The 10,639-nt window shown below is 43.3% G+C and overlaps 1 pseudogene; it reads left to right on the forward strand.

Moving 5' to 3' along the window:
* The first annotated feature begins 7,700 nt into the window (after positions 1-7,700).
* On the forward strand, positions 7,701-8,937 carry LOC149360933 (uncharacterized; annotated as a pseudogene).
* The last annotated feature ends 1,702 nt before the right edge of the window (positions 8,938-10,639 follow it).

Consider the following 10,639-nt stretch of genomic DNA (forward strand, 5'->3'; position numbering starts at 1 on the left):
CAAAGATGCAATAAAAAAATTTGTTTCTGCCTAGCCCCATCATTTGTTTGTTGTTTGTTTTTTGTTACTGTGCGCAGAGCCATTTCTTTAAAGATTCGATATGTTCAGTCCACGCGTCCGCTTTACTACCCCGTAAGCTTACTTTGCATCTTCAGATCTTGTTTTCGTCCGTCCTTGTATTCACTCCCTCTGTAACGCCTCATAGGCCTTGAGGGCATATAGAAAAATTAAAGAAAAAAGAAATGCGCGTGACTTAAACTTTACATAAATTAAAAAAAAATTTAGCCGAGGAATATACACATTCCACCCAGCATTTGCCGTTTGCGAACGGTCGTATTAAACTTAAGAGCTGTGGAAACCAACATTACGTTCCTGAGAGGTATGGTTTGTGATTCCATTACTTGGAGCTCATCAATCGAAGAAAGCCTTTGCGGCTGCACTTTGAACTCGACTGTGCGCTCTCTGAATATCCCCGCGACTGTATTTTACTCACTTTCAAAAACTGATAACTTACTAATCTCCCTTCACTGGTGGCCGACAAAAACTGTTCTCGTAACAAAGAACTCTTGCTCGGATATTTCTGGTGCGATGTGAATCAAAACTGTGAAGTAACTACTGAAGAAACTATCTAGAGAGAAAAAATTTAAGGTAGCCCAATCGAATTTCGACGAGAATTGGACATGATAACTATCTTGAGGAAGTCGAAATATCATCTATGTGCTTAGACTCGGGTACATTGTTCAAATGGGACTCAGCACTAATTTGTGAAAGTATTACTACGTTTTACTATTACGTAAGTACTTCTGAGTTACCCATTGCGTTGCAGCGTCCCCAGACTAACACCCACAGGAGAAAGCAAAGTACGAAGAGCTTATACGAATGGAAAGAGTTTTGTCGTTTGCATGGAGTGTGTATGCCGAAAGTGGTACACGCGCAGTCAAAGTCACAATAAGAGGAAGCAAACAAATGACGCGTGGTCGCACCGCTGCGCGACCGCCGAGGACTACGACACGCTGCAGAGTGTCCGTCTGGCACGAACCGATGGGAATCTGGCAGGTACGCGATATATTGTCACGGCGCGCTGTTTAGGCTGGCCGACGGCTCCGCTGTCCTGGCTGAATCAGACCCTCTCAAAATACACACTCTGGGCACCCGACACCGTCTTATATCGCAGGCTTTCTGCCCTACTCTCCTTCTTTCGGTGAAAAAGCCGTGATGTGTGCGTCTGGGTCCCCTGGAAGCAGTGCATCCAATTTTAAGGCGAACGCCTTTAATACTGTCGGCCAAAATTCTGCCACTGAATAGCTGTCAATCAAACTGATGACGCTATCGGTGGTGTAGTATGTCGTAGCCATAAATACTCATATCTTGGTCATTAAGTGCATTGCGAAGTAATTAGTATTCAATTAATTAGCGATTAGTCAACGATTAGGTATAGTTGGTTATTAGTTAATTATTAATTAATTATTACTGAGTGATCAGTAACTTATTATTGATCAGGCATGAATTAGTGCTTACTCATTATAGTGATTAGGTGTTATTTAGTAATGCTTAGTAATTAGTCATGTATACGTAATCAGTCATTAATCAATACTTAATCACGAGTTAGTAATAAGGCATTGAATAATTAGTAATTAAACAGTAATTAGTCTCATTTAGGTCAGACGACATCCAGTGATGGCGTCGGCAGTGCCACTGATGAACTCAATGAGTTAGTCGCTTCTCCTAACTACGCATGCGCTTGCCGCTAGGTGGCGCACCAGCAGAATAATTCAGTCAAATAAAGTGAAAAGAATAAGCCGCAGAAGCGTTGTCCTTCCACCAACAGCAAGCAGTAAGCAACAGAGGCCGTCAGAGTTTTGAGGAAAAGGCTTTTGATTCTATGCACTTTAGAGAATCAAAGTGCCCCTAAATTTTTTTATTGCTTTCCTCGACAAATACTGAAGCAGGCTGAATGAAAACGGTCATCAGTTAACTTTTTTCTGGGAAGGTGCCAATGTTGAAAACCTAAAAGCTAGAAAGCTGGCAGAAACCAGTTTCAAATTATGCTCGTATGTTGGTGTTGATGTGAAAGCAGCCAACAGCCACAGAAACCAAGGGGCACAGGGGATTTTTTAATTTATTTGTTTATTTTGTGGTGTTGATCAATTTAGAATATTACTTAACATGTTATCGCTTAAAGCTAATTGATTAGAAAAGCAGAAGAAAAAACAACCACTGCCGCCGGTGGGATCCGAACCCACGACCTCCGAATTACGCGTCCGGTGCTCTACCTCTGAGCTACGGCGACGGCTGTCAAATCTGCTTTCGGGGGTATTTATGTTTACAAGTAACCTAACCTTGAGAGTGTTCATCAGTGCCACCCACGTTCATAAGCGGCGGACGTAGAACGTCCTGAGTTACCACAGGTGTGACGTGGAACGTCAATTGTTAGTTATTGTGCTGGTGCCAGAATGTATTCATTGAGTAACACTGCTACATCCAGCATTATTTTTCGTTAGTGTTTGTTGTTGTTTTGCATTGTCACACTTTTTACTGTATTGCCTCTCCTGCTAGGGCCAGTTTATTGGCCTGCAGTATCAATAAATAAATAAATAAATAAATAAATAAATAAATAGAGGGCGGAAGCTGCGTGAGAATCCTCTTATGCTTCCTATGGCGTCAAGGCTGCCAGAACCGAGGCCTTCGCTAAGCAATTAAGCAAACAAGGGAAGGGGAATGAGGGGCTCGTTATAAATATGAAAGAAGCCAACAGCCACAGAAACCAAGGGGCACAGGGGATTTTTTTAATTATGTCATTTGTATTCTTTAAAGGCAACTGTTGTGTAATCTCTTTTTGTTTTTGAGAAGGGGAGGGGGAGATCGCGTCTTCTCCGAACGGCTGCATCTTTGATACTGTCCGCTTCTTCTCGTCGCCTGTTTCACCCGCTTTGCACTTGTGTTTATCTGTGTGTGAAGGCCCCGTCCACCAGAAGCCCAAGCAGCAGCGGATTCAAAAGCGAAGGCGAAATCCAATCCATACACAATGGGAAGACGATCAATACAAAAGCGAAATGACAGCCAATACTCCTACCGAATATTTCGAGCATGACGTCGTACGATCTCCTGTGCCAATCCTCTTGTGAAAATGTTGGCTAGCAGACTGAGGCTCCCCCCTTAACTGTTCTTCACTTTCTTTTTGCTGCGAAAGCAACACTCCGACAGCCAAAGCGAGACCTCGGGTGGCCGCCGTCATGCCGTAGCTACGCTGACCTTGTTTCAGTTTGTCGAAATGGTCGTGGCGTCACAGTGCGCGAATTTCAAACGGGGCCAATTGTACTTTGGCTAGTAACCATGCAACCAATTAAAGGGATCGTATAGTGATGCTCCAAGTAAGTGGTACTGAGTTTATTTCATTGCTTAATTGGCCAATTAGCCTAATTAAACTTTCTAGTCAGAGCAGATAAATTAAACCGAGAAGGAAATTGCTCGAGTTGGGGAATCGAACCAGGGGCGCCGGAGTGCGAGACGAGCACGCTAAACACTCCGCCATGCCAGCTCAGTGGTTTGGAATTAACAAAGGAGCGTCTAGTGAATACCGCATCTTCGTTTACTCCCATCTTCGTCCCTTCCCGTTATGGCGAGGTTCAGGTGTCCACCGAGATATGCGAGACAGACACATTTCATTTCCTATAAAACCAATTTACCGACGAGCAAGGCCGAATGGGCGATGGCTCTCTGTGGACTCCCTGGCAGCGTTGCAAGAGGCTGTCGTGTTCCACTCTTGGAGGCGAAGCTTACCCTCTTAACCCTCTTACCCTCTTACCCTCTTATCGGTAACGTTATTGGCGAAGAAATCTCGGCCTCAGACCTTGATGCATGCCATCGCATTCCTGTGTATGGAAACCCTTCTGCATTTAACGTTGTTGCCCAGTTCGTCCTCCGCAAAAAACGCGATGCAGTCCTTCTAAAAGCGAGAAGCAATAAGAACCTTTCCTGCAAAGAACTTGGGTTGAAGGAAAAGACACAGGTGCATATAATTGAGCATTTATGCCCTGATCGCAAGCGTTTGCTAGCACTGGCAATCACAAAGAAAAGTGAGGCAGGCTGGAAATTTGTCTGGGTCCGTGGAGGTCATATCTACGCACGAAAAATGGAAAAGAGCAAAGTGCTAAACATTATGACCACTGAGGACGTGAACAAAATGACCTAAGTCAGTGCACTAAATCGATGGCTCCTCTTGAAAATGGAGAGTTATCATTTGCTTGCTCCGGTAGCTTTAAACAAGGTTGCCGAGGAACCAAGTCTGAAGATTTTCCATTTGAATTGCCGATCAGTGAACAACAAGAACGATGAAATACAGTCACTTTTCGACGCTTTTAAATTTTCCTTTGAAGTCGTAATGTTCACAGAAACCTGGTATCATGACGAATCGAACTATTTAATTTTAGAGGGCTACACGCATTTTGCCCTCAATAGATCTGACCGCAAAGGTGGTGGCGTTTCAATCCAAGTTTTGAATACTCGCGCAGTTACAGAGGTAAAGCAGTACACTTTATCTACTGCTGACTACGAAATGCAAACTGTTGAGCATGATCGCGAAGTTTACACTGTTTTATATCGCCCCCCAGACGGTAGTTTCGAGAAATGCCTTGATATGCTTGAAAGCCTTTTTGATTATGTGTCCATCAATCGACAATCACTGGTTTTAGCGGGTGACGTGAACGTTGACATGCAAAGCATCTCGACCAGACAAACAAAAATTATGTCCCTTTTTGATGCTTACGGACTTTCAAACCTTATCAATACTCCCACTCGCATAACCTGCTCTACATCTTCCTCTCTAGATATAATCGTTACTAACTCGGAAATTTCTAATGCAAAGGCTGGCACACTTCTATCAGACGTAAGTGACCACATTCCAACTTTCGCTTTCATTCCTGCTGCAAGGTCCAATTCTGCCCGACAAAAAGTTTGCAATAGCTATCAGCGCATAGATATGATAACCCTGGAACGCTTCCGAACGGATATGTGTGCAGCTAGGTGGGATGATGTGATGCGCTCAAAGGATGCGAATGACGCATACAGCATCCTGGTTAAGAAACTAAAGGCTGTGTACGATAAATGCTTCTTGGTTGATCGTCCTCGCAAACAAAAAGCTATAAAGCCGTGGTTAACGCAAGACCTACTGCGCAAAATAAAGGTTAAAGAAAAGCTGTTTGCACAGTTTATTAAATCCCGCGACCCGTCAAAGCTAGAGAAATACAAGAAATACCGCAATTCTCTTAACCGAGAGCTGAAATCCGCGAAGTTCAATTACTACAACAGCACTTTCTCATCCATGTCTGGTAAAAATGTGAGTGCGAAATGGTTCCAACTAAACAAACACTTATACCGAAATGCCAAATCTCCTGTTACCTCAGTAACGAAAGCCGGCATCGTTATTACCGGAGACGATCTCTCAAATGCATTTAATGAACATTTTTCGAGTATCACAAAAACCCTACTTTCTTCCACCGCACCGAATCCCGGCTACGCTTTGCAAACACCAATTGTTGCCGAGTCTATATTCCTTTTCCCCACAACTGAAACTGAAGTCGTAACCGTTTTTAGCAACCTAAAATGTAGCAGTGCAGAGGACAAAGATGGATTCCGCATAAAACCTTTTAAGTTTATTATTGACTTACTTTCTGCACCGTTAACTCACATTTACAACATTGCTCTCGCTACAGGGATCTTTCCGACAGAAATGCAAGTCGCAAAAGTTATTGCCATTCATAAAGGAGGCGACACATCAGAATTATCAAATTACCGGCCGATCTCGATCCTGCCTGTGTTATCAAAGGGTTTAGAAAAAATTATGTGTTCAAGAATAACTAAATTTTTAGATAAGCATGGTGTCCTATCTGACCAACCGTTTGGCTTTAGGCCTAAAAAATCGACAGAGACAGCTTTGATTAAACAAAAAGAACTAATAGTTGAAGCCTTTGAGAAGAAATGCCTGGTCCTTGGCATTTATGTCGATTTTTCAAAAGCCTTCGACTTGCTCAACCATAATCTGCTGCTGCAAAAACTGGAACACTACGGAATTAGGGGAGTCACTTTGTCTCTGCTCAAATCATACTTAGCTCATCGCAGACAAATGGTTTCTCATAATAACAAGTTATCTAGCCTTGAGCCACTTCTCTCTGGTGTTCCCCAGGGCAGCATAATGGGGCCCTTACTTTTTCTTGTTTACATTAATGACATCTTTTCAACCCCTGCCGTTGACCTTGTGAGCTTTGCTGATGATATTACAGCACTGTTGTCGGGTAGCACAGAAGCCGAATTATTTTCGCGAGCAAATAAGTTTCTGGAATATCTTCACGAGTGGTCAAGAAATAATCGTCTAAAAGTTAATTCTGAAAAAACGAAGGCCGTCTTATACCGAACAAGAAACAAAACTGTTCACACCAATTTCACCCTATCATTAGGAGGCAAAACAATTGCAATCGTGAAAAACATAAAATGCTTAGGAGTTATCTTCTCAGAGTGTCTCACCTGGGACGAACAGGTCAATCATGTTCGGAAAAAACTGAATCGCTTCAACGGTCTTATTTGCCAACATAGGGACACACTTCCGTCTCGAGTAAAGGTCCTCATTTATCAAGCATTCTTTCTCCCATCACTAACTTACTGTCTCACAGTTTGGGGAACGACGACCCAGCACAACATATCCAAACTAATAACAGTACAAAAGCGGGCAATTAGACTCATAGCAAACGTATCGAGGCAGACCCACACACATCCATACTTCATTAAATTTGGCATTCTAAAGTTCACTTCTTTGTTTCCTTTCAGATTGCTATCAATACACAACAGCGGTTTTTACTAACAATGAAACCACTCTCTCACTTCTAAAAATGTCTCGCTATTCAACCGTCTACGATACCCGCTCTCATTTTCCTTGGTCACTGCCTCTTTGTCGGACCAAATACGGTATGCAATCTTTATCTTTTATTCTGTCGAAATACCTAAACATTTTAGAAAATAAACACATATCGCTAAAATGCATCACGGTAAAGAGCCTAAAAATCATTTCGTATCTTTTTGAAGACGTTTAATTACAACTTGTTCCGAACTGTGATTAAAGCTGTAACACGTGTGAATTCTGCTGTTGTACACCTGGTTGATGTGATGCTTTTGGTATTTTGAGTATTTATGACGCTTTTTGTTGTGATTAGGATACTAATGTTTAAGTGCCACTGTAGATATTATATTCATGTTGATACTTTATTTATTGTTTTCGAGTGCCTCACCTGTAGCTGTCTTGTAAACTAACAACTGAGGCAATACGTTGCCTCAGCAGTGTGGGCGCAGGGTGCCTCTCAAGCTGCATTCAAGCAGCTTTTTTCCCTGCGTCCTCTCTCTCCCAGTAATACTTGTACTTGTACCACTGTAATACTTGTAATACTGTAATACTGTAAGTAATACTTGTACCACTGAGAGCGAGAAATAAAACTTCAACTTCAACTTCAACCACACATCAGTGACACAAGCAGCAACACCGCGCTTAAGGGGATATGTTAGGGTAAAACCCCCCAAAAAACGAATTTTCAATTTTGGCACACAAAAATCGACCGCACTACAAGGAACAGGCCTGTGGAAGCGCGACGTCGAGCGCCCGCTCAAAACCGTTTAAATATCGCGCTAAATTGTTCCGCGCATCCTGGCGTTTAAAAATGGCGGACGGTCGTCGGAGGCCGGTTTGTTTATCGTTGTATTTCGCGGTTTTCTTCATTATCGCCTGTTTTTTTTTGCTTGTATGTGCGTGGCAAGTAAACGGTAAATACTAAACGATCATATGCTGTTGAAAACGTTTAATTATTAGCAGATATGCCGCTAGTGGTGCTCTTGTCGTGTGTCGTCTTTGCATGCGTCTTTGTTGTCGTTCCCGCAGTTACCATCGCCGTCGCCTCTGTTTATTGTTTCAAACCTATTCCTTGCCCACAATCACTTGAGTGATTGTAAAGTTACGTACGATGGGCCATATGGTGGAATGGAATCTGCTGGAGCTCTAAAAATCTTTGGACGACCTGTTGAAAAGCACCAACTAATGTACACAAGTTACATCGGTGATGGAGTCAGCAAGGCATACATTTCTGTCAGAGATTCGCAACCCTACGAGAAGGCCATAGAAAAACATTAATGTGTAGGACATGTCCAGAAGCGAATGGGCACCAGGCTCAGGAACATCAAGAAGAATGAGAAGGGGAAAGAGCTTGCCGATGGTCTGCCACTTTCCGGGAAAGGACGCCTTACAGAAAAGGACATCGACTACCTTCAGGTTTACTATGGCAAGGCTATTCGGAGAAATACAGACAGTTTGGATAATATGAGACGAGCTGTGTGGGCGATGTATTTTCATAAGTTATCCGCAGATACCAAGCCCAACCACGGACTCTGTCCAAAGGGGCCATCTTCATGGTGTGGGTATAACCGAAGCCTTGTTGAGGGAACCCTTGAGACCTACTACCACAAAAACTACATTCCTGAGGCTGTGATGGACGTCATCAAGCCGGTGTTCAAGGTTTGTCAGATCCAGGTCTTCTGAGCAAATGTCTTCATGGGCGAACACAGAACACCAATGAGTCACTCATCCAACTCATCTGGTGCCGCTGCCCTAAGACAACATTTGTCAGTGCTGACACATTGAAGACAGCAACTAGCGATGCTGTAGCCTACAACAATGACGGCAATTCTGCACGTAAAGCTGTTGTGGAGGCTCTTGAAATTGTTCCAGGTGTGTTTTGCAATGTTGCCCTCGACAGGATGAACAAGGAGCGTGTTGACAGGGCAAAATTCTATGGCTCTGCCTAGAGCAAGGAAAGACGACGGGTTAAAAGGAACAATAATAAGGGTTTTGGAGACACCAGCAAGAAAGACAGCAATGAAATGTATTCTCCTGGGGCATTTTGAGCATCCATAGGCAGTATGCGAACATAAAACTTCATTTTTCTTAAATTGCGTTTTTTATGAATTCTTCAAATTAATGTACCTTTTCTCAGAACGTGCTCATCCGATTCCAGTGAAAGTTTGAAGACGTGTACTTCAACCAGTTCTAAATAATCTGAACTAGCAAAATTACTGATTATTTGAATGATAATACTAGAAAAAAATTAAAATTCAAGATAACCTTTCTTGTGTTACTGTGCATGCAGTTATATTATTTCTTTCTCACAAAAACCGACGGAGATATGACATCTATTTAGTTCAGATGTAACCTGTGGGTATTTAGAATAACACTGCCCAATATCATCACATTCCTCTGTGTGGCTACAGAGAAAAGGTACACTGCATATTTAAACACACCTGAAATTTTTGGACTACGCCACAGAAAGGTTACGCCATCTAGACAAAAATAAACTGCGTCATAGTGTACCCAGGGACATCTTCTGTAAGCACGTGAAACGTGATGTGATTATCTGTAACCGTTTATAAAATATAGCGTTAAAACTAACATGCAACATTTAGCCTACCATACCATAGAGAGTTGCGGCGACATTCGTGCCGAAGCTGCTCACGATGGAGCAAAAGCAGCTTCATGTTGAAGTCTCACAGGACATGCTGGATTCCACGAACAGTGATCCCGACTTGATCAACACCATAATCACTGGTGACGAGTATTGGGTGTACCGGTACGACCCGGAAACCAAATCCCAGTCGTCACAGTGGAAGCATTCCACGTCACCAAGACCAAAGAAGACCTGCCAAATGCGCAGCAACGTCAAAATGATGCTGACTGCTTTCTTTGACCCCCGCTGTGTGGCACCCCACGAGTACACACCCCACAGGGTCAAAGAATGACCACACAGTACTACAGGGATGTCCTCCGTCGCCCACGTGTTACTGTGCGGCGCAAGAGACCGGAGGCGAGGTCAACAGGAAATTGGCGCATCCATCACGACAATGCCCCTGCACATTCCTCACACTTGATGCAGACTTTTTCGGCGACAAACCCGACTCCTGTAGCTCAACAGACTGCTTACTCTCCTGATATGGCCCCCTGCGACTTCTGGCTGTTTCCCAAAATCAAGAGGCCACTGAAACGAGCGCGATTTCAGACAAGAGATGACATTATGGCTGCAACGACAGCTGAGCTAAACTCCATTCCGAAAGGGGCCTTTTCGAAATACATCCAACAACATGCAGCACCGCTGGGAGAAGTGTGTGGAGTCCCAAGGAAACTACTTTGAAGGTGATTAGGTTTCCAACGCTCCTGTTATGCCAGTTTGTTTTCTTCGGCGAAAGGTCGGATACTTTTCTAACCGACCTCGTAAACTTGAAACTGCGTGTTTGTAGTGCGGGTATTAGTGGACTGCATGTGGAGATAGCAGATGGCGTACAGCGTTGCGCGCGCAACGTGGTCTGCTCTATCGAATTCTGCTGCGATAAACATTTGAAGGCTGGTCAGCCCTGGCAGGGGAACAGCGAACATACAACCAACTCTTTCGAATGACACCTACGTCAAATCACAGAGTTTCAAGGAACTTCTAATACACGATTTGATGGTACGTATTCTCTTCGGATCGATCAAAGGCGTTTTTTTTTTAAATCCTTGTAGAAGTCAATATATCACCTCCTCTGCATTAATTGTCAGTTATGCGGTATTTTTTTATTT

The sequence above is a fragment of the Amblyomma mixtum genome, chromosome 2 (genome assembly GCF_055824585.1).
Source record: "Amblyomma mixtum isolate Tamu chromosome 2, ASM5582458v1, whole genome shotgun sequence".
Taxonomy (NCBI): Eukaryota; Metazoa; Arthropoda; class Arachnida; order Ixodida; family Ixodidae; genus Amblyomma; species Amblyomma mixtum.